The sequence below is a fragment of the Dermacentor variabilis genome, chromosome 10 (genome assembly GCF_050947875.1).
Source record: "Dermacentor variabilis isolate Ectoservices chromosome 10, ASM5094787v1, whole genome shotgun sequence".
Taxonomy (NCBI): domain Eukaryota; kingdom Metazoa; phylum Arthropoda; class Arachnida; order Ixodida; family Ixodidae; genus Dermacentor; species Dermacentor variabilis.
This window is the reverse complement of record NC_134577.1, coordinates 114017820-114037515: the sequence shown is the minus strand read 5'-3', so window position 1 is coordinate 114037515 and position 19696 is coordinate 114017820. Positions and strand designations below refer to the sequence as shown.

At 50.0% G+C, this 19696-nt stretch overlaps 14 non-coding genes and 16 pseudogenes across 14 annotated transcripts; all 30 read left to right on the top strand.

The window, feature by feature from the left end:
- Positions 1-477: 477 nt before the first annotated feature.
- On the top strand, positions 478-596 carry LOC142561593 (5S ribosomal RNA; annotated as a pseudogene).
- A 525-nt stretch (positions 597-1121) lies between these two features.
- On the top strand, positions 1122-1240 carry LOC142562186 (5S ribosomal RNA; annotated as a pseudogene).
- Positions 1241-1765: 525 nt separating this feature from the next.
- Positions 1766-1884, top strand: LOC142562110 (5S ribosomal RNA; annotated as a pseudogene).
- Positions 1885-2409: 525 nt separating this feature from the next.
- Positions 2410-2528, top strand: LOC142561622 (5S ribosomal RNA; annotated as a pseudogene).
- A 524-nt stretch (positions 2529-3052) lies between these two features.
- LOC142562051 (5S ribosomal RNA) lies at positions 3053-3171 on the top strand (annotated as a pseudogene).
- Positions 3172-3697: 526 nt separating this feature from the next.
- On the top strand, positions 3698-3816 carry LOC142561706 (5S ribosomal RNA; annotated as a pseudogene).
- A 531-nt stretch (positions 3817-4347) lies between these two features.
- LOC142561003 (5S ribosomal RNA) lies at positions 4348-4466 on the top strand. Its single transcript, XR_012823535.1, has one exon. It is a non-coding gene; the product is annotated as a 5S ribosomal RNA (ribosomal RNA).
- A 524-nt stretch (positions 4467-4990) lies between these two features.
- LOC142561874 (5S ribosomal RNA) lies at positions 4991-5109 on the top strand. The gene has a single exon (XR_012823840.1). It is a non-coding gene; the product is annotated as a 5S ribosomal RNA (ribosomal RNA).
- Positions 5110-5633: 524 nt separating this feature from the next.
- LOC142561862 (5S ribosomal RNA) lies at positions 5634-5752 on the top strand. The gene has a single exon (XR_012823839.1). It is a non-coding gene; the product is annotated as a 5S ribosomal RNA (ribosomal RNA).
- A 530-nt stretch (positions 5753-6282) lies between these two features.
- Positions 6283-6401, top strand: LOC142561001 (5S ribosomal RNA). Its single transcript, XR_012823533.1, has one exon. It is a non-coding gene; the product is annotated as a 5S ribosomal RNA (ribosomal RNA).
- A 525-nt stretch (positions 6402-6926) lies between these two features.
- Positions 6927-7045, top strand: LOC142561403 (5S ribosomal RNA; annotated as a pseudogene).
- Positions 7046-7570: 525 nt separating this feature from the next.
- Positions 7571-7689, top strand: LOC142561000 (5S ribosomal RNA). The gene has a single exon (XR_012823532.1). It is a non-coding gene; the product is annotated as a 5S ribosomal RNA (ribosomal RNA).
- A 525-nt stretch (positions 7690-8214) lies between these two features.
- On the top strand, positions 8215-8333 carry LOC142561850 (5S ribosomal RNA). The gene has a single exon (XR_012823838.1). It is a non-coding gene; the product is annotated as a 5S ribosomal RNA (ribosomal RNA).
- Positions 8334-8857: 524 nt separating this feature from the next.
- LOC142562912 (5S ribosomal RNA) lies at positions 8858-8976 on the top strand. The gene has a single exon (XR_012824223.1). It is a non-coding gene; the product is annotated as a 5S ribosomal RNA (ribosomal RNA).
- Positions 8977-9501: 525 nt separating this feature from the next.
- Positions 9502-9620, top strand: LOC142562205 (5S ribosomal RNA; annotated as a pseudogene).
- Positions 9621-10145: 525 nt separating this feature from the next.
- Positions 10146-10264, top strand: LOC142562201 (5S ribosomal RNA; annotated as a pseudogene).
- A 525-nt stretch (positions 10265-10789) lies between these two features.
- LOC142561739 (5S ribosomal RNA) lies at positions 10790-10908 on the top strand (annotated as a pseudogene).
- Positions 10909-11433: 525 nt separating this feature from the next.
- LOC142561837 (5S ribosomal RNA) lies at positions 11434-11552 on the top strand. The gene has a single exon (XR_012823836.1). It is a non-coding gene; the product is annotated as a 5S ribosomal RNA (ribosomal RNA).
- A 525-nt stretch (positions 11553-12077) lies between these two features.
- Positions 12078-12196, top strand: LOC142562921 (5S ribosomal RNA). Its single transcript, XR_012824231.1, has one exon. It is a non-coding gene; the product is annotated as a 5S ribosomal RNA (ribosomal RNA).
- A 525-nt stretch (positions 12197-12721) lies between these two features.
- Positions 12722-12840, top strand: LOC142562909 (5S ribosomal RNA). The gene has a single exon (XR_012824220.1). It is a non-coding gene; the product is annotated as a 5S ribosomal RNA (ribosomal RNA).
- Positions 12841-13365: 525 nt separating this feature from the next.
- Positions 13366-13484, top strand: LOC142561738 (5S ribosomal RNA; annotated as a pseudogene).
- A 526-nt stretch (positions 13485-14010) lies between these two features.
- Positions 14011-14129, top strand: LOC142561190 (5S ribosomal RNA). The gene has a single exon (XR_012823716.1). It is a non-coding gene; the product is annotated as a 5S ribosomal RNA (ribosomal RNA).
- A 527-nt stretch (positions 14130-14656) lies between these two features.
- On the top strand, positions 14657-14775 carry LOC142561737 (5S ribosomal RNA; annotated as a pseudogene).
- A 525-nt stretch (positions 14776-15300) lies between these two features.
- On the top strand, positions 15301-15419 carry LOC142561857 (5S ribosomal RNA; annotated as a pseudogene).
- A 526-nt stretch (positions 15420-15945) lies between these two features.
- Positions 15946-16064, top strand: LOC142562532 (5S ribosomal RNA; annotated as a pseudogene).
- Positions 16065-16586: 522 nt separating this feature from the next.
- Positions 16587-16705, top strand: LOC142562740 (5S ribosomal RNA). The gene has a single exon (XR_012824054.1). It is a non-coding gene; the product is annotated as a 5S ribosomal RNA (ribosomal RNA).
- Positions 16706-17230: 525 nt separating this feature from the next.
- Positions 17231-17349, top strand: LOC142561826 (5S ribosomal RNA). The gene has a single exon (XR_012823835.1). It is a non-coding gene; the product is annotated as a 5S ribosomal RNA (ribosomal RNA).
- Positions 17350-17874: 525 nt separating this feature from the next.
- Positions 17875-17993, top strand: LOC142562784 (5S ribosomal RNA). The gene has a single exon (XR_012824096.1). It is a non-coding gene; the product is annotated as a 5S ribosomal RNA (ribosomal RNA).
- A 523-nt stretch (positions 17994-18516) lies between these two features.
- On the top strand, positions 18517-18635 carry LOC142561751 (5S ribosomal RNA; annotated as a pseudogene).
- A 525-nt stretch (positions 18636-19160) lies between these two features.
- Positions 19161-19279, top strand: LOC142561492 (5S ribosomal RNA; annotated as a pseudogene).
- Positions 19280-19696: the final 417 nt, after the last annotated feature.

Below are 19696 nucleotides of genomic sequence, written 5' to 3'. Positions count from 1 at the left end.
TTTTTCATTTGCACAACGTGTGGGTGGTTGCATTTACTGTAACTTACGTTCAACTGGAGCCTGCTGGTAGAGCCAACGCCGAAGTGTAACACCAACAATATTCAGGCCACTACACAATATTGTACGCGGAATGATGACGGTGGTAAGCGGTATACGTAATGATGCAAAGTTTAGTCGCACAAGCTTCTAACCGCTTACTTATCACACCCGCATACAGCTCAATGACAACGCATCAATAAAGTGGCACCTTGTGGGCTGCAACGCGCGCAAAATGTGGCGCTCGCCCTTTTGTTTTTGTGAGCACTAGCACGCACGCATGCAGCAAACAACCACAAACGGAGTGATCAACGTACACGACGCGTGCGTGTATTGTTCACGGAAAGACTGCCGCGTACGTGCTTTATGCTGTAGCAATACATTCGGCGACTGCACAACATAGCAGCACGATACAGGTGCAGTCGTAAACAGCACATTCTCGCCATCGGCCATACCATGCTGAATACGCCGGTTCTCGTCCGATCCCCGAAGCTAAGCAGCATTGTGCTCGGTCAGTACTTGGGAGGGAGACCACCTGGGAACACCGAGTGCTGATGGCACCGTTCTTTTTGCTTTTTTATTGCGTGCTTCTGTGACGTCTTGTTTTTTTTTTCATTTGCACTACGTGTGGGTGGTTGCATTTACTGTAACTTACGTTCAACTGGAGCCTGCTGGTAGAGCCAGCGCCGAAGTGTAACACCAGCAATATTCAGGCAACTACAGGATATTGTACGCGCAATGATCACGGTGGTAAGCGGTATACGTAATGAGGCAAAATTTAGTCGCACAAGCTTCTAACCGCTTACTTATCACACCCGCGTACAGCTCAATGACAACGCATCAATAAAGTGGCACCTTGTGGGCTGCAACGCGCGCAAAATGTGGCGCTCGCCCTCTTGTTTTTGTGAGCACTAGCACGCACGCATGCAGCGAACAACCACAAACGGAGTGATCAACGTACACGACGCGTGCGTGTATTGTTCACGGAAAGACTGCCGCGTACGTGCTGTATGCTGTAGCAATACATTCGGCGACTGCACAACATAGCAGCACGATACAGGTGCAGTCGTAAACAGCACATTCTCGCCATCGGCCATACCATGCTGAATACGCCGGTCCTCGTCCGATCCCCGAAGCTAAGCAGCATTGCGCTCGGTCAGTACTTGGGAGGGAGACCACCTGGGAACACCGAGTGCTGATGGCACCGTTCTTTTTGCGTTTTTATTGCGTGCTTCTGTGACGTCTTGTTTTTTTTTTCATTTGCACAATGTGTGGGTGGTTGCATTTACTGTAACTTACGTTCTACTGGAGCCTGCTGGTAGAGCCAACGCCGAAGTGTAACACCAACTATATTCAGGCCACTACACGATATTGTACGCGGAATGATGACGGTGGTAAGCGGTATACGTAATGATGCAAAATTTAGTCGCACAAACTTCTAACCGCTTACTTATCACACCCGCATACAGCTCAATGACAACGCATCAATAAAGTGGCACCTTGTGGGCTGCAACGCGCGCAAAATGTGGCGCTCGCCCTCTTGTTTTTGTGAGCACTAGCACGCACGCATGCAGCGAACAACCACAAACGGAGTGATCAACGTACACGACGCGTGCGTGTATTGTTCACGGAAAGACTGCCGCGTACGTGCTGTATGCTGTAGCAATACATTCGGCGACTGCACAACATAGCAGCACGATACAGGTGCAGTCGTAAACAGCACATTCTCGCCATCGGCCATACCATGCTGAATACGCTGGTTCTCGTCCGATCCCCGAAGCTAAGCAGCATTGGGCTCGGTCAGAACTTGGGAGGGAGACCACCTGGGAACACCGAGTGCTGATGGCACCATTCTTTTTGCTTTTTTATTGCGTGCTTCTGTGACGTCTTGTTTTTTTTTTCATTTGCACAACGTGTGGGTGGTTGCATTTACTGTACCTTACGTTCAACTGGAGCCTGCTGGTAGAGCCAACGCCGAAGTGTAACGACAACAATATTCAGGCCACTACACGATATTGTACGCGGAATGATGACGGTGGTAAGCGGTATACGTAATGATGCAAAATTTAGTCGCACAAGCTTCTAACCGCTTACATATCACACCCGCATACAGCTCAATGACAACGCATCAATAAAGTGGCACCTTGTGGGCTGCAACGCGCGCAAAATGTGGCGCTCGCGCTCTTGTTTTTGTGAGCACTAGCACGCACGCATGCAGCGAACAACCACAAACGGAGTGATCAACGTACACGACGCGTGCGTGTATTGTTCACGGAAAGACTGCCGCGTACGTGCTGTATGCTGTAGCAATACATTCGGCGACTGCACGACATAGCAGCACGATACAGGTGCAGTCGTAAACAGCACATTCTCGCCATCGGCCATACCATGCTGAATACGCCGGTTCTCGTGCGATCCCCGAAGCTAAGCTGCATTGGGCTCGGTCAGTACTTGGGAGGGAGACCACCTGGGAACACCGAGTGCTGATGGCACCGTTCTTTTTGCTTTTTTATTGCGTGCTTCTGTGACGTCTTGTTTTTTTTTTCATTTGCACAACGTGTGGGTGGTTGCATTTACTGTAACTTACGTTCAACTGGAGCCTGCTGGTAGAGCCAACGCCGAAGTGTAACACCAACAATATTCAGGCCACTACACGATATTGTACGCGGAATGATGACGGTGGTAAGCGGTATACGTAATGATGCAAAATTTAGTCGCACAAGCTTCTAACCGCTTACTTATCACACCCGCATACAGCTCAATGACAACGCATCAATAAAGTGGCACCTTGTGGGCTCCAACGCGCGCAAAATGTGGCGCTCGCCCTCTTGTTTTTGTGAGCACTAGCACGCACGCATGCAGCGACAACCACGAACGGAGTGATCAACGTACACGACGCGTGCGCGTATTGTTCACGGAAAGACTGCCGCGTACGTGCTGTATGCTGTAGCAATACATTCGGCGACTGCACAACATAGCAGCACGATCCTAGTGCAGTCGTAAACAGCACATTCTCGCCATCGGCCATACCATGCTGAATACGCCGGTTCTCGTGCGATCCCCGAAGCTAAGCAGCATTGGGCTCGGTCAGTACTTGGGAGGGAGACCACCTGGGAACACCGAGTGCTCATGGCACCGTTCTTTTTGCTTTTTTATTGCGTGCTTCTGTGACGTCTTGTCTTTTTTTTTCATTTGCACAACGTGTGGGTGGTTGCATTTACTGTAACTTACGTTCAACTGGAGCCTGCTGGTAGAGCCAACGCCGAAGTGTAACACCAACAATATTCAGGCCACTACACGATATTGTACGCGGAATGATGATGGTGGTAAGCAGTATACGTAATGATGCAAAATTTAGTCGCACAAGCTTCTAACCGCTTACTTATCACACCCGCATACAGCTCAATGACAACGCATCAATAAAGTGGCACCTTGTGGGCTGCAACGCGCGCAAAATGTGGCGCTCGCCCTCTTGTTTTTGTGAGCACTAGCACGCACGCATGCAGCAAACAACCACAAACGGAGTGATCAACGTACACGACGCGTGCGTGTATTGTTCACGGAAAGACTGCCGCGTACGTGCTGTATGCTGTAGCAATACATTCAGCGACTGCACAACATAGCAGCACGATACAGGTGCAGTCGTAAACAGCACATTCTCGCCATCGGCCATACCAAGCTGAATACGCCGGTTCTCGTCCGATCCCCGAAGCTAAGCAGCATTGGGCTCGGTCTGTACTTGGGAGGGAGACCACCTGGGAACACCGAGTGCTGATGGCACCGTTCTTTTTGCTTTTTTATTGCGTGCTTCTGTGACGTCTTGTTTTTCTTTTTTTTTTTCATTTGCACAACGTGTGGGTGGTTGCATTTACTGTAACTTACGTTCAACTGGAGCCTGCTGTTGAGCCAACGCCGAAGTGTAACACCAACAATATTCAGGCCACTACACGATATTGTACGCGGAATGATGACGGTGGTAAGCGGTATACGTAATGATGCAAAATTTAGTCGCACAAGCTTCTAACCGCTTACTTATCACACCCGCATACAGCTCAATGACAACGCATCACTAAAGCGGCACCTTGTGGGCTGCAACGCGCGCAAAATGTGGCGCTCGCCCTCTTGTTTTTGTGAGCACTAGCACGCACGCATGCAGCGAACAACCACAAACGGAGTGATCAACGTACACGACGCGTGCGTGTATTGTTCACGGAAAGACTGCCGCGTACGTGCTGTATGCTGTAGCAATACATTCGGCGACTGCACAACATAGCAGCACGATACAGGTGCAGTCGTAAACAGCACATTCTCGCCATCGGCCATACCATGCTGAATACGCCGGTTCTCGTCCGATCCCCGAAGCTAAGCAGCATTGGGCTCGGTCAGTACTTGGGAGGGAGTCCACCTGGGAACACCGAGTGCTGATGGCACCGTTCTTTTTGCTTTTAATTGCGTGCTTCTGTGACGTCTTGTTTTTTTTTTCATTTGCACAACGTGTGGGTGGTTGCATTTACTGTAACTTACGTTCAACTGGAGCCTGCTGGTAGAGCCAGCGCCGAAGTGTAACACCAACAATATTCAGGCCACTACAGGATATTGTACGCGCAATGATGACGGTGGTAAGGGGTATACGTAATGATGCAAAATTTAGTCGCACAAGCTTCTAACCGCTTACTTATCACACCCGCGTACAGCTCAATGACAACGCATCAATAAAGTGGCACCTTGTGGGCTGCAACGCGCGCAAAATGTGGCGCTCGCCCTCTTGTTTTTCTGAGCACTAGCACGCACGCATGCAGCGAACAACCACAAACAGAGTGATCAACGTACACGACCCGTGCGTGTATTGTTCACGGAAAGACTGCCGCGTACGTGCTGTATGCTGTAGCAATACATTCGGCGACTGCACAACATAGCAGCACGATACGGGTGCAGTCGTAAACAGCACATTCTCGCCATCGGCCATACCATGCTGAATACGCCGGTTCTCGTCCGATCCCCGAAGCTAAGCAGCATTGGGCTCGGTCAGTACTTGGGAGGGAGACCACCTGGGAACACCGAGTGCTGATGGCACCGTTCTTTTTGCTTTTTTATTGCGTGCTTCTGTGACGTCTTGTTTTTTTTTCATTTGCACAACGTGTGGGTGGTTGCATTTACTGTAACTTACGTTCAACTGGAGCCTGCTGGTAGAGCCAGCGCCGAAGTGTAACACCAACAATATTCAGGCCACTACAGGATATTGTACGCGCAATGATGACGGTGGTAAGGGGTATACGTAATGATGCAAAATTTAGTCGCACAAGCTTCTAACCGCTTACTTATCACACCCGCGTACAGCTCAATGACAACGCATCAATAAAGTGTCACCTTGTGGGCTGCAACGCGCGCAAAATGTGGCGGTCGCCCTCTTGTTTTTCTGAGCACTAGCACGCACGCATGCAGCGAACAACCACAAACGGAGTGATCAACGTACACGACCCGTGCGTGTATTGTTCACGGAAAGACTGCCGCGTACGTGCTGTATGCTGTAGCAATACATTCGGCGACTGCACAACATAGCAGCACGATACAGGTGCAGTCGTAAACAGCACATTCTCGCCATCGGCCATACCATGCTGAATACGCCGGTTCTCGTCCGATCCCCGAAGCTAAGCAGCATTGGGCTCGGTCAGTACTTGGGAGGGAGACCACCTGGGAACACCGAGTGCTGATGGCACCGTTCTTTTTGCTTTTTTATTGCGTGCTTCTGTGACGTCTTGTTTTTCTTTTTTTTTTCATTTGCACAACGTGTGGGTGGTTGCATTTACTGTAACTTACGTTCAACTGGAGCCTGCTGTTGAGCCAACGCCGAAGTGTAACACCAACAATATTCAGGCCACTACACGATATTGTACGCGGAATGATGACGGTGGTAAGCGGTATACGTAATGATGCAAAATTTAGTCGCACAAGCTTCTAACCGCTTACTTATCACACCCACATACAGCTCAATGACAACGCATCACTAAAGCGGCACCTTGTGGGCTGCAACGCGCGCAAAATGTGGCGCTCGCCCTCTTGTTTTTGTGAGCACTAGCACGCACGCATGCAGCGAACAACCACAAACGGAGTGATCAACGTACACGACGCGTGCGTGTATTGTTCACGGAAAGACTGCCGCGTACGTGCTGTATGCTGTAGCAATACATTCGGCGACTGCACAACATAGCAGCACGATACAGGTGCAGTCGTAAACAGCACATTCTCGCCATCGGCCATACCATGCTGAATACGCCGGTTCTCGTCCGATCCCCGAAGCTAAGCAGCATTGGGCTCGGTCAGTACTTGGGAGGGAGTCCACCTGGGAACACCGAGTGCTGATGGCACCGTTCTTTTTGCTTTTTTATTGCGTGCTTCTGTGACGTCTTGTTTTTTTTTTCATTTGCACAACGTGTGGGTGGTTGCATTTACTGTAACTTACGTTCAACTGGAGCCTGCTGGTAGAGCCAGCGCCGAAGTGTAACACCAACAATATTCAGGCCACTACAGGATATTGTACGCGCAATGATGACGGTGGTAAGGGGTATACGTAATGATGCAAAATTTAGTCGCACAAGCTTCTAACCGCTTACTTATCACACCCGCGTACAGCTCAATGACAACGCATCAATAAAGTGGCACCTTGTGGGCTGCAACGCGCGCAAAATGTGGCGCTCGCCCTCTTGTTTTTCTGAGCACTAGCACGCACGCATGCAGCGAACAACCACAAACGGAGTGATCAACGTACACGACCCGTGCGTGTATTGTTCACGGAAAGACTGCCGCGTACGTTCTGTATGCTGTAGCAATACATTCGGCGACTGCACAACATAGCAGCACGATACAGGTGCAGTCGTAAACAGCACATTCTCGCCATCGGCCATACCATGCTGAATACGACGGTTCTCGTCCGATCCCCGAAGCTAAGCAGCATTGGGCTCGGTCAGTACTTGGGAGGGAGACCACCTGGGAACACCGAGTGCTGATGGCACCGTTCTTTTTGCTTTTTTATTGCGTGCTTCTGTGACGTCTTGTTTTTTTTTTCATTTGCACAACGTGTGGGTGGTTGCATTTACTGTAACTTACGTTCAACTGGAGCCTGCTGGTAGAGCCAGCGCCGAAGTGTAACACCAACAATATTCAGGCCACTACAGGACATTGTACGCGCAATGATGACGGTGGTAAGGGGTATACGTAATGATGCAAAATTTAGTCGCACAAGCTTCTAACCGCTTACTTATCACACCCGCGTACAGCTCAATGACAACGCATCAATAAAGTGGCACCTTGTGGGCTGCAACGCGCGCAAAATGTGGCGCTCGCCCTCTTGTTTTTCTGAGCACTAGCACGCACGCATGCAGCGAACAACCACAAACGGAGTGATCAACGTACACGACGCGTGCGTGTATTGTTCACGGAAAGACTGCCGCGTACGTGCTGTATGCTGTAGCAATACATTCGGCGACTGCACAACATAGCAGCACGATACAGGTGCAGTCGTAAACAGCACATTCTCGCCATCGGCCATACCATGCTGAATACGCCGGTTCTCGTCCGATCCCCGAAGCTAAGCAGCATTGGGCTCGGTCAGTACTTGGGAGGGAGTCCACCTGGGAACACCGAGTGCTGATGGCACCGTTCTTTTTGCTTTTTTATTGCGTGCTTCTGTGACGTCTTGTTTTTTTTTTCATTTGCACAACGTGTGGGTGGTTGCATTTACTGTAACTTACGTTCAACTGGAGCCTGCTGGTAGAGCCAGCGCCGAAGTGTAACACCAACAATATTCAGGCCACTACAGGATATTGTACGCGCAATGATGACGGTGGTAAGGGGTATACGTAATGATGCAAAATTTAGTCGCACAAGCTTCTAACCGCTTACTTATCACACCCGCGTACAGCTCAATGACAACGCATCAATAAAGTGGCACCTTGTGGGCTGCAACGCGCGCAAAATGTGGCGCTCGCCCTCTTGTTTTTCTGAGCACTAGCACGCACGCATGCAGCGAACAACCACAAACGGAGTGATCAACGTACACGACCCGTGCGTGTATTGTTCACGGAAAGACTGCCGCGTACGTGCTGTATGCTGTAGCAATACATTCGGCGACTGCACAACATAGCAGCACGATACAGGTGCAGTCGTAAACAGCACATTCTCGCCATCGGCCATACCATGCTGAATACGCCGGTTCTCGTCCGATCCCCGAAGCTAAGCAGCATTGGGCTCGGTCAGTACTTGGGAGGGAGACCACCTGGGAACACCGAGTGCTGATGGCACCGTTCTTTTTGCTTTTTTATTGCGTGCTTCTGTGACGTCTTGTTTTTTTTTCATTTGCACAACGTGTGGGTGGTTGCATTTACTGTAACTTACGTTCAACTGGAGCCTGCTGGTAGAGCCAGCGCTGAAGTGTAACACCAACAATATTCAGGCCACTACAGGATATTGTACGCGCAATGATGACGGTGGTAAGGGGTATACGTAATGATGCAAAATTTAGTCGCACAAGCTTCTAACCGCTTACTTATCACACCCGCGTACAGCTCAATGACAACGCATCAATAAAGTGGCACCTTGTGGGCTGCAACGCGCGCAAAATGTGGCGGTCGCCCTCTTGTTTTTCTGAGCACTAGCACGCACGCATGCAGCGAACAACCACAAACGGAGTGATCAACGTACACGACCCGTGCGTGTATTGTTCACGGAAAGACTGCCGCGTACGTGCTGTATGCTGTAGCAATACATTCGGCGACTGCACAACATAGCAGCACGATACAGGTGCAGTCGTAAACAGCACATTCTCGCCATCGGCCATACCATGCTGAATACGCCGGTTCTCGTCCGATCCCCGAAGCTAAGCAGCATTGGGCTCGGTCAGTACTTGGGAGGGAGACCACCTGGGAACGCCGAGTGCTGATGGCACCGTTCTTTTTGCGTTTTTATTGCGTGCTTCTGTGACGTCTTGTTTTTTTTTTCATTTGCACAATGTGTGGGTGGTTGCATTTACTGTAACTTACGTTCAACTGGAGCCTGCTGGTAGAGCCAACGCCGAAGTGTAACACCAACTATATTCAGGCCACTACACGATATTGTACGCGGAATGATGACGGTGGTAAGCGGTATACGTAATGATGCAAAATTTAGTCGCACAAGCTTCTAACCGCTTACTTATCACACCCGCATACAGCTCAATGACAACGCATCAATAAAGTGGCACCTTGTGGGCTGTAACGCGCGTAAAATGTGGCGCTCGCCCTCTTGTTTTTGTCAGCACTAGCACGCACGCATGCAGCGAACAACCACAAACGGAGTGATCAACGTACACGACGCGTGCGTGTATTGTTCACGGAAAGACTGCCGCGTACGTGCTGTATGCTGTAGCAATACATTCGGCGACTGCACAACATAGCAGCACGATACAGGTGCAGTCGTAAACAGCTCATTCTCGCCATCAGCCATACCATGCTGGATACGCCGGTTCTCGTCAGATCCCCGAAGCTAAGCAGCATTGGGCTCTGTCAATACTTGGGAGGGAGACCACCTGGGAACACCGAGTGCTGATGGCACCGTTCTTTTTGCTTTTTTATTGCGTGCTTCTGTGACGTCTTGTTTTTTTTTTCATTTGCACAACGTGTGGGTGGTTGCATTTACTGTAACTTACGTTCAACTGGAGCCTGCTGGTAGAGCCAACGCCGAAGTGTAACACCAACAATATTCAGGCCACTACACGATATTGTACGCGGAATGATGACGGTGGTAAGCGGTATACGTAATGATGCAAAATTTAGTCGCACAAGCTTCTAACCGCTTACTTATCACACCCGCATACAGCTCAATGACAACGCATCAATAAAGTGGCACCTTGTGGGCTGTAACGCGCGTAAAATGTGGCGCTCGCCCTCTTGTTTTTGTGAGCACTAGCACGCACGCATGCAGCGAACAACCACAAACGGAGTGATCAACGTACACGACGCGTGCGTGTATTGTTCACGGAAAGACTGCCGCGTACGTGCTGTATGCTGTAGCAATACATTCGGCGACTGCACAACATAGCAGCACGATACAGGTGCAGTCGTAAACAGCTCATTCTCGCCATCAGCCATACCATGCTGAATACGCCGGTTCTCGTCAGATCCCCGAAGCTAAGCAGCATTGGGCTCTGTCAATACTTGGGAGGGAGACCACCTGGGAACACCGAGTGCTGATGGCACCGTTCTTTTTGCTTTTTTATTGCGTGCTTCTGTGACGTCTTGTTTTTTTTTTCATTTGCACAACGTGTGGGTGGTTGCATTTACTGTAACTTACGTTCAACTGGAGCCTGCTGGTAGAGCCAACGCCGAAGTGTAACACCAACAATATTCAGGCCACTACACGATATTGTACGCGGAATGATGACGGTGGTAAGCGGTATACGTAATGATGCAAAATTTAGTCGCACAAGATTCTAACCGCTTACTTATCACACCCGCATACAGCTCAATGACAACGCATCAATAAAGTGGCACCTTGTGGGCTGTAACGCGCGCAAAATGTGGCGCTCGCCCTCTTGTTTTTGTGAGCACTAGCACGCACGCATGCAGCGAACAACCACAAACGGAGTGATCAACGTACACGACGCGTGCGTGTATTGTTCACGGAAAGACTGCCGCGTACGTGCTGTATGCTGTAGCAATACATTCGGCGACTGCACAACATAGCAGCACGATACAGGTGCAGTCGTAAACAGCTCATTCTCGCCATCAGCCATACCATGCTGAATACGCCGGTTCTCGTCAGATCCCCGAAGCTAAGCAGCATTGGGCTCTGTCAGTACTTGGGAGGGAGACCACCTGGGAACACCGAGTGCTGATGGCACCGTTCTTTTTGCTTTTTTATTGCGTGCTTCTGTGACGTCTTGTTTTTTTTTTCATTTGCACAACGTGTGGGTGGTTGCATTTACTGTAACTTACGTTCAACTGGAGCCTGCTGGTAGAGCCAACGCCGAAGTGTAACACCAACAATATTCAGGCCACTACACGATATTGTACGCGGAATGATGACGGTGGTAAGCGGTATACGTAATGATGCAAACTTTAGTCGCACAAGCTTCTAACCGCTTACTTATCACACCCGCATACAGCTCAATGACAACGCATCAATAAAGTGGCACCTTGTGGGCTGCAACGCGCGCAAAATGTGGCGCTCGCCCTTTTGTTTTTGTGAGCACTAGCACGCACGCATGCAGCAAACAACCACAAACGGAGTGATCAACGTACACGACGCGTGCGTGTATTGTTCACGGAAAGACTGCCGCGTACGTGCTGTATGCTGTAGCAATACATTCGGCGACTGCACAACATAGCAGCACGATACAGGTGCAGTCGTAAACAGCGCATTCTCGCCATCGGCCATACCATGCTGAATACGCCGGTTCTCGTCCGATCCCCGAAGCTAAGCAGCATTGGGCTCGGTCAGTACTTGGGAGGGAGACCACCTGGGAACACCGAGTGCTGATGGCACCGTTCTTTTTGCTTTTTTATTGCGTGCTTCTGTGACGTCTTGTTTTTTTTTTCATTTGCACAACGTGTGGGTGGTTGCATTTACTGTAACTTACGTTCAACTGGAGCCTGCTGGTAGAGCCAGCGCCGAAGTGTAACACCAACAATATTCAGGCCACTACGGGATATTGTACGCGCAATGATGACGGTGGTAAGGGGTATACGTAATGATGCAAAATTTAGTTGCACAAGCTTCTAACCGCTTACTTATCACACCCGCGTACAGCTCAATGACAACGCATCAATAAAGTGGCACCTTGTGGGCTGCAACGCGCGCAAAATGTGGCGGTCGCCCTCTTGTTTTTCTGAGCACTAGCACGCACGCATGCAGCGAACAACCACAAACGGAGTGATCAACGTACACGACCCGTGCGTGTATTGTTCACGGAAAGACTGCCGCGTACGTGCTGTATGCTGTAGCAATACATTCGGCGACTGCACAACATAGCAGCACGATACAGGTGCAGTCGTAAACAGCACATTCTCGCCATCGGCCATACCATGCTGAATGCGCCGGTTCTCGTCCGATCCCCGAAGCTAAGCAGCATTGGGCTCGGTCAGTACTTGGGAGGGAGACCACCTGGGAACACCGAGTGCTGATGGCACCGTTCTTTTTGCGTTTTTATTGCGTGCTTCTGTGACGTCTTGTTTTTTTTTTCATTTGCACAATGTGTGGGTGGTTGCATTTACTGTAACTTACGTTCAACTGGAGCCTGCTGGTAGAGCCAGCGCCGAAGTGTAACACCAACAATATTCAGGCCACTACAGGATATTGTACGCGCAATGATGACGGTGGTAAGGGGTATACGTAATGATGCAAAATTTAGTTGCACAAGCTTCTAACCGCTTACTTATCACACCCGCGTACAGCTCAATGACAACGCATCAATAAAGTGGCACCTTGTGGGCTGCAACGCGCGCAAAATGTGGCGGTCGCCCTCTTGTTTTTCTGAGCACTAGCACGCACGCATGCAGCGAACAACCACAAACGGAGTGATCAACGTACACGACCCGTGCGTGTATTGTTCACGGAAAGACTGCCGCGTACGTGCTGTATGCTGTAGCAATACATTCGGCGACTGCACAACATAGCAGCACGATACAGGTGCAGTCGTAAACAGCACATTCTCGCCATCGGCCATACCATGCTGAATGCGCCGGTTCTCGTCCGATCCCCGAAGCTAAGCAGCATTGGGCTCGGTCAGTACTTGGGAGGGAGACCACCTGGGAACACCGAGTGCTGATGGCACCGTTCTTTTTGCGTTTTTATTGCGTGCTTCTGTGACGTCTTGTTTTTTTTTTCATTTGCACAATGTGTGGGTGGTTGCATTTACTGTAACTTACGTTCAACTGGAGCCTGCTGGTAGAGCCAACGCCGAAGTGTAACACTAACTATATTCAGGCCACTACACGATATTGTACGCGGAATGATGACGGTGGTAAGCGGTATACGTAATGATGCAAAATTAAGTCGCACAACCTTCTAACCGCTTACTTATCACACCCGCATACAGCTCAATGACAACGCATCAATAAAGTGGCGCCTTGTGGGCTGTAACGCGCGCAAAATGTGGCGCTCGCCCTCTTGTTTTTGTGAGCACTAGCACGCACGCATGCAGCGAACAACCACAAACGGAGTGATCAACGTACACAACCCGTGCGTGTATTGTTCACGGAAAGACTGCCGCGTACGTGCTGTATGCTGTAGCAATACATTCGGCGACTGCACAACATAGCAGCACGATACAGGTGCAGTCGTAAACAGCTCATTCTCGCCATCAGCCATACCATGCTGAATACGCCGGTTCTCGTCAGATCCCCGAAGCTAAGCAGCATTGGGCTCTGTCAGTACTTGGGAGGGAGACCACCTGGGAACACCGAGTGCTGATGGCACCGTTCTTTTTGCTTTTTTATTGCGTGCTTCTGTGACGTCTTGTTTTTTTTTTTCCTTTGCACAACGTGTGGGTGGTTGCATTTACTGTAACTTACGTTCAACTGGAGCCTGCTGGTAGAGCCAACGCCGAAGTGTAACACCAACAGTATTCAGGCCACTACACGATATTGTACGCGGAATGATGACGGTGGTAAGCGGTATACGTAATGATGCAAAATTTAGTCGCACAAGCTTCTAACCGCTTACTTATCACACCTGCATACAGCTCAATGACAACGCATCAATGAAGTGGCACCTTGTGGGCTGCAACGCGCGCAAAATGTGGCGCTCGCCCTTTTGTTTTTGTGAGCACTAGCACGCACGCATGCAGCAAACAACCACAAACGGAGTGATCAACGTACACGACGCGTGCGTGTATTGTTCACGGAAAGACTGCCGCGTACGTGTTGTATGCTGTAGCAATACATTCGGCGACTGCACAACATAGCAGCACGATACAGGTGCAGTCGTAAACAGCACATTCTCGCCATCGGCCATACCATGCTGAATACGCCGGTTCTCGTCCGATCCCCGAAGCTAAGCAGCATTGGGCTCGATCAGTACTTGGGAGGGAGACCACCAGGGAACACCGAGTGCTGATGGCACCATTCTTTTTGCTTTTTTATTGCGTGCTTCTGTGACGTCTTGTTTTTTTTTTTTCATTTGCACAACGTGTGCGTGGTTGCATTTACTGTAACTTACGTTCAACTGGAGCCTGCTGGTAGAGCCAACGCCGAAGTGTAACGCCAACAATATTCAGGCCACTACACGATATTGTACGCGGAATGATGACGGTGGTAAGCGGTATACGTAATGATGCAAAATTTAGTCGCACAAGCTTCTAACCGCTTACTTATCACAGCCGCATACAGCTCAATGACAACGCATCAATAAAGTGGCACCTTGAGGGCTGCAACGCGCGCAAAATGTGGCGCTCACGCTCTTGTTTTTGTGAGCACTAGCACGCACGCATGCAGCGAACAACCACAAACGGAGTGATCAACATACACGACGCGTGCGTGTATTGTTCACGGAAAGACTGCCGCGTACGTGCTGTATGCTGTAGCAATACATTCGGCGACTGCACAACATAGCAGCACGATACAGGTGCAGTCGTAAACAGCTCATTCTCGCCATCAGCCATACCATGCTGAATACGCCGGTTCTCGTCAGATCCCCGAAGCTAAGCAGCATTGGGCTCTGTCAGTACTTGGGAGGGAGACCACCTGGGAACACCGAGTGCTGATGGCACCGTTCTTTTTGCTTTTTTATTGCGTGCTTCTGTGACGTCTTGTTTTTTTTTTCCTTTGCACAACGTGTGGGTGGTTGCATTTACTGTAACTTACGTTCAACTGGAGCCTGCTGGTAGAGCCAACGCCGAAGTGTAACACCAACAATATTCAGGCCACTACACGATATTGTACGCGGAATGATGACGGTGGTAAGCGGTATACGTAATGATGCAAAATTTAGTCGCACAAGCTTCTAACCGCTTACTTATCACACCTGCATACAGCTCAATGACAACGCATCAATAAAGTGGCACCTTGTGGGCTGCAACGCGCGCAAAATGTGGCGCTCGCCCTTTTGTTTTTGTGAGCACTAGCACGCACGCATGCAGCAAACAACCACAAACGGAGTGATCAACGTACACGACGCGTGCGTGTATTGTTCACGGAAAGACTGCCGCGTACGTGTTGTATGCTGTAGCAATACATTCGGCGACTGCACAACATAGCAGCACGATACAGGTGCAGTCGTAAACAGCACATTCTCGCCATTGGCCATACCATGCTGAATACGCCGGTTCTCGTCCGATCCCTGAAGCTAAGCAGCATTGGGCTCGATCAGTACTTGGGAGGGAGACCACCAGGGAACACCGAGTGCTGATGGCACCATTCTTTTTGCTTTTTTATTGCGTGCTTCTGTGACGTCTTGTTTTTTTTTTTCATTTGCACAACGTGTGGGTGGTTGCATTTACTGTAACTTACGTTCAACTGGAGCCTGCTGGTAGAGCCAACGCCGAAGTGTAACGCCAACAATATTCAGGCCACTACACGATATTGTACGCGGAATGATGACGGTGGTAAGCGGTATACGTAATGATGCAAAATTTAGTCGCACAAGCTTCTAACCGCTTACTTATCACAGCCGCATACAGCTCAATGACAACGCATCAATAAAGTGGCACCTTGAGGGCTGCAACGCGCGCAAAATGTGGCGCTCACGCTCTTGTTTTTGTGAGCACTAGCACGCACGCATGCAGCGAACAACCACAAACGGAGTGATCAACGTACACGACGCGTGCGTGTATTGTTCACGGAAAGACTGCCGCGTACGTGCTGTATGCTGTAGCAATACATTCGGCGACTGCACGACATAGCAGCACGATACAGGTGCAGTCGTAAACAGCACATTCTCGCCATCGGCCATACCATGCTGAATAGGCCGGTTCTCGTCCGATCCCCGAAGCTAAGCAGCATTGGGCTCGGTCAGTACTTGGGAGCGAGACCACCTGGGAACAACGCGTGCTGATGGCTCCGTTCTTTTTGCTTTTTTATTGCGTGCTTCTGTGACGTCTTTTTTTTTTCATTTGCACAACGTGTGGGTGGTTGAATTTACTGTAACTTACGTTCAACTGGAGCCTGCTGGTAGAGCCAACGCCGAAGTGTAACACCAACAATATTCAGGCCACTACGCGATATTCTACGCGGAATGATGACGGTGGTAAGCGGTATAGGCAATGATGCAAAATTTAGTCGCACAAGTTTCTAACCGCTTACTTATCACACTCGCATACAGCTCAATGACAACGCATCAATAAAGTGGCACCTTGTGGGCTCCAACGCGCGCAAACTGTGGCGCTCGCCCTCTTGTTTTTGTGAGCACTAGCACGCACGCATGCAGCGAACAACCACAAACGGAGTGATCAACGTACACGACGCGTGCGTGTATTGTTCACGGAAAGACTGCCGCGTACGTGCTCTATGCTGTAGCAATACATTCGGCGACTGCACAACATAGCAGCACGATCCTAGTGCAGTCGTAAACAGCACATTCTCGCCATCAGCCATACCATGCTGAATACGCCGGTTCTCGTCTGATCTCCGAAGCTAAGCAGCATTGGGCTCGGTCAGTACTTGGGAGGGAGACCACCTGGGAACACCGAGTGCTGATGGCACCGTTCTTTTTGCTTTTTTATTGCGTGCTTCTGTGACGTCTTGTTTTTTTTTTCATTTGCGCAACGTGTGGGTGGTTGCATTTACTGTAACTTACGTTCAACTGGAGCCTGCTGGTAGAGGCAACGCCGAAGTGTAACACCAACAATATTCAGGCCACTACACGATATTGTACGCGGAATGATGACGGTGGTAAGCGGTATACGTAATGATGCAAAAGTTAGTCGCACAAGCTTCTAACCGCTTACTTATCACACCCGCATACAGCTCAATGACAACTCATCAATAAAGTGGCAGCTTGTGGGCTGCAACGCGCGCAAAATGTGGCGCTCGCCCTCTTGTTTTTGTGAGCACTTGCACGCACGCATGCAGCGAACAACCACAAACGGAGTGATCAACGTACACGACGCGTGCGTGTATTGTTCACGGAAAGACTGCCGCGTACGTGCTGTATGCTGTAGCAATACATTCGGCGACTGCACAACATAGCAGCACGATACAGGTGCAGTCGTAAACAGCACATTCTCGCCATCGGCCATACCATGCTGAATACGCCGGTTCTCGTCCGATCCCCGAAGCTAAGCAGCATTGGGCTCGGTCAGTACTTGGGAGGGAGACCACCTGGGAACACCGAGTGCTGATGGCACCGTTCTTTCTGCTTTTTTATTGCGTGCTTCTGTGACGTCTTGTTTTTTTTTTCATTTGCACAACGTGTGGGTGGTTGCATTTACTGTAACTTACGTGCAACTGGAGCCTGCTGGTAGAGCCAACGCCGAAGTGTAACACCAACAATATTCAGGCCTCTACACGATATTGTACGCGCAATGATGACGGTGGTAAGCGGTATACGTAATGATGCAAAATTTAGTCGCACAAGCTTCTGACCGCTTACGTATCACACCCGCATACAGCTCAATGACAACGCATCAATAAAGTGGCACCTTGTGTGCTGCAACGCGCGCAAAATGTGGCGCTCGCCCTCTTGTTTTTGTGAGCACTAGCACGCACGCATGCAGCGAACAACCACAAACGGAGTGATCAACGTACACGACGCGTGCGTGTATTGTTCACGGAAAGACTGCCGCGTACGTGCTGTATGCTGTAGCAATACATTCGGCGACTGCACAACATAGCAGCACGATAGAGGTGCAGTCGTAAACAGCACATTCTCGCCATCGGCCATACCATGCTGAATACGCCGGTTCTCGTCCGATCTCCGAAGCTAAGCAGCATTGGGCTCGGTCAGTACTTGGGAGGGAGACCACCTGGGAACACCGAGTGCTGATGGCACCGTTCTTTTTGCTTTTTTATTGCGTGCTTCTGTGACGTCTTGTTTTTTTTCATTTGCACGACGTGTGGGGGGTTGCATTTACTGTAAGTTACGTTCAACTGGAGCCTGCTGGTAGAGCCAACGCCGAAGTGTAACACCAACAATGTTCAGGCCACTACACGATATTGTACGCGGAATGATGACGGTGGTAAGCGGTATACGTAATGATGCAAAATTTAGTCGCACAAGCTTCTAACCGCTTACTTATCACACCCGCATACAGCTCAATGACAACGCATCAATAAAGTGGCACCTTGTGGGCTGCAACGCGCGCAAAATGTGGCGCCCGCCCTCTTGTTTTTGTGAGCACTAGCACGCACGCATGCAGCGAACAACCACAAACGGAGTGATCAACGTACACGACGCGTGCGTGTATTGTTCACGGAAAGACTGCCGCGTACGTGCTGTATGCTGTAGCAATACATTCGGCGACTGCACAACATAGCAGCACGATACAGGTGCAGTCGTAAACAGCACATTCTCGCCATCGGCCATACCATGCTGTATACGCCGGTTCTCGTCGGATCCCCGAAGCTAAGCTGCATTGGGCTCGGTCAGTACTTGGGAGGGAGACCACCTGGGAACACCGAGTGCTGATGGCACCGTTATTTTTGCTTTTTTATGGCGTGCTTCTGTGACGTCTTGTTTTTTTTTTCATTTGCACAACGTGTGGGTGGTTGCATTTACTGTAACTTACGTTCAACTGGAGCCTGCTGGTAGAGCCAACGCCGAAGTGTAACACCAACAATATTCAGGCCACTACACGATATTGTACGCGGAATGATGACGGTTGTAAGCGGTATATGTAATGATGCAAAATTTAGTCGCACAAGCTTCTAACCGCTTACTTATCACACCCGCATACAGCTCAATGACAACGCATCAATAAAGTGGCACCTTGTGGGCTGCAACGCGCGCAAAATGTGGCGCTCGCCCTCTTGTTTTTGTGAGCACTAGCACGCACGCATGCAGCGAACAACCACAAACGGAGTGATCAACGTACACGACGCGTGCGTGTATTGTTCACGGAAAGACTGCCGCGTACGTGCTGTATGCTGTAGCAATACATTCGGCGACTGCACAACATAGCAGCACGATACAGGTGCAGTCGTAAACAGCACATTCTCGCCATCGGCCATACCATGCTGAATACGCCGGTTCTCGTCCGATCCCCGAAGCTAAGCAGCATTGAGCTCGGTCAGTACTTGGGAGGGAGACCACCTGGGAACACCGAGTGCTGATGGCACCGCTATTTTTCCTTTTTATTGCGTGCTTCTGGGACGTCTTGTTTTTTTTTTTCATTTGCACAACGTGTGGGTGGTTGCATTTACTGTAACTTACGTTCAACTGGAGCCTGCTGGTAGAGCCAACGCCAAAGTGTAACACCAACAATATTCAGGCCACTACACGATATTGTACGCGGAATGATGACGGTGGTAAGCGGTATACGTAATGATGCAAAATTTAGTCGCAAAAGCTTCTATCCGCTTACTTATCACACCCGCATACAGCTCAATGAGAACGCATCAATAAAGTGGCACCTTGTGGGCTGCAACGCGCGCAAAATGTGGCGCTCGCCCTCTTGTTATTGTGAGCACTAGCACGCACGCATGCAGCGAACAACCACAAACGGAGTGATCAACGTACACGACGCGTGCGTGTA